Source organism: Littorina saxatilis, linkage group LG14 (genome assembly GCF_037325665.1).
Source record: "Littorina saxatilis isolate snail1 linkage group LG14, US_GU_Lsax_2.0, whole genome shotgun sequence".
Taxonomy (NCBI): Eukaryota; Metazoa; Mollusca; class Gastropoda; order Littorinimorpha; family Littorinidae; genus Littorina; species Littorina saxatilis.
This window is the reverse complement of record NC_090258.1, coordinates 18,726,600-18,729,099: the sequence shown is the minus strand read 5'-3', so window position 1 is coordinate 18,729,099 and position 2,500 is coordinate 18,726,600. Positions and strand designations below refer to the sequence as shown.

The following is a 2,500-nucleotide window of genomic DNA, read 5'->3' as shown; positions in this document are numbered from 1 at the left end:
ACACATACACACAAACATTCTGGCTTTCACTCCTTCTCACACACACACACACACACACACACACACACACACACACACACACACACACACACACACAAACACACACACACACACACACACACACGCGCACATACATACATGAATGGGTATGTACAGGGGATGGCTGGTGCCTCATCAAATACATCCTCAACTACAACATACATCAAAGGACATAGTTGTTTAGAAACCAGCAACTACACAATGCACTCAACCACATCAGCAAAACAGAGAGACATGAAGCAAAATAAATCATTCCGTTACACCTAAGGAAGTAAATCACGGCGTTTGTTAACATAATAAATAAATCTGCCTAAATCATGGAGACCCTTCTTGTTTTGCATTATCAACTGAAAGGAAACCAAACAAGGATATGATGTGTATTTAAAGGGTAAGTATTGGCAGCGAAGATCGTTCAATGCATCACAGTGAAATAAAATGTGCATTTCATCCTCAGGTGCTTTTTTGCAGAATGGGCAAAACAAGTCCTGTAGGATATGTGGGGAGTATCTCAATTTATGTGAGCGTAATTCGGACACGCCCGCTCTGAACCTAATGAGTACATCTCTTATATGCTTATTTTTGACAAAAGTAAAATACGTTTCCATGCAAACAGATAACTTAAATACGCGGTAAACCTCAAACCTTGCGCTGGTATTAATGCGCTCTTGCCAATTTTGAATATTACAATCTATTAACCTCTGTCTAAAACATTTCAAAAAAGCTTTCTCGCATTGCACACCTTGGTTTTCCCACACAAATCCGAAACCAAATTTATACAAAGTTAATCTTACTTGGGATGTCCAACAAAACTTGCCTTGCCTGTGCAAATACAACTGCCTATTATAAGCTTTTTTAGGGAGTCTGGAATCATTCATCTTGACTAGGCGTAACCAATATTTTATACATGCAACATGAGAAAAAATGTACAACGGATAGCGACCAGTTTCAGCATATGCTATGTCGTTTGGTGTTCTTTGGAACACAGAGAGTATCTGTGTGTTTATAATTATGTGTCGATGTGTCTGTTTGTGTTTTGTTCTGTGTGTCTGTGTGTCTGTCTGTGTGTCTGTCGGTCTGTGTGTTTGTCGGTCTGTGTGCCTGTGTATCTATGTGTCTGTCTGTATGTCTGTGTGTGTTTCTATTTGTCAGTGTGTCTGTCTGTGTGTCTATCGGTCTGACTGTCTGTCTGACTGTCTGTCTATTTGTCTGTCTGTCTGTCTGTCTGTCTGTCGTGTCTCTCTGTCTGTCTGTCGGTCTGTCTGACTGACTGTCTGTCTATTTGTCTATTTGTCTGTCTGTCTGTCTGTCTGTCTGTCTGTCTGTTTGTATTTCGTGTCTTTCTATCTGTACATGTTTATTTAAATATCTGTCTCTTTCATCACGTATGCCCACCTTCCTATTTGTGTGAGATTTGCTGCATAGCATCATTCAAAACTGCAAACACATTCAAACGAATATCAACTTGTGTAATGACTAACACTGTATCGAATTTTTGTAAATGAAAATGTTTAAGTATATGTGTATATGCGTATGTATGTGTGTGTGTGGATACATGATTATGTTGATGTCGCAAATGTTGACACCGCAGATACAACAGCATTGATTAATACATTCTTGTCCATTCATGTATTGTAAGAATTCGCGCCAAAAGTTAATGTTAAATTTGCTGTGCCACAGATTAATGTACAGTTAAACATACAGATACCAAGTGTGTTATATAATGTTACTGTTTATCAATTAAAAGGGCACGCTTAAAGGCACAGTAAGCCTCCCGTAAACCATCACAGATACTGTTTATTTGTTTATTTTTTATTTATTTACGAGGATTTATATCGCGCACGTATCTCACCACACAAGGCGACTCAAGGCGCATGTTACCTATTAATGCCGTGTGAGATGGAATTTTTTACACAATATATCACGCATTCACATCGGCCAGTAGATCGACTGCCTTTAGGCGCTGCATCCACCTTTCACGGCCTATTATTCCAGGTCACACGGGTATTTTACACACAGTTCAAACACCCTTCCATTTGAACGCTCACCAAACGGGAACATCCTTGGTGCCCTACGTAAAGAGCGAGCAATTTTCAAAGAATTAATTTTGCGGATTGTGTCAGAGACAATCGGACCGTGGTGCGTTTTGGCGCTAGACATAACTTTTAAAATCTAAATAATAAATTGACAGCTTGTTACACAAACATTCTTAATTCATAAAAGAATTATTTTTTCATCAAGACAAGATCAGTAGAATTCCAAGTTTTAAAAGTTTGAAAAAAGAAAAGCCCGGAAGCAGGGTCACACAAGGTCGTGGTTCTCGTAGCAGACGACGGTTTATACCTATCGCCAGTTCCTCTGAACAGTCAAAAGCCATCGCTAGAGTTCTTGTGAACCACAGCCGTTTGTTTCGTGCATAGTCAGAGGTACTATATAACGTGCTATTGCAGATAAGCTCACAGCG

The 2,500-nt window shown here is 39.4% G+C and overlaps 1 protein-coding gene across 1 annotated transcript in view; it reads left to right on the top strand.

The window, feature by feature from the left end:
- LOC138946662 (thrombospondin-2-like) overlaps window positions 1-2,500 on the top strand; it is an 8,194-nt gene that overhangs the window by 3,976 nt on the left and 1,718 nt on the right. The window lies entirely within an intron of this gene.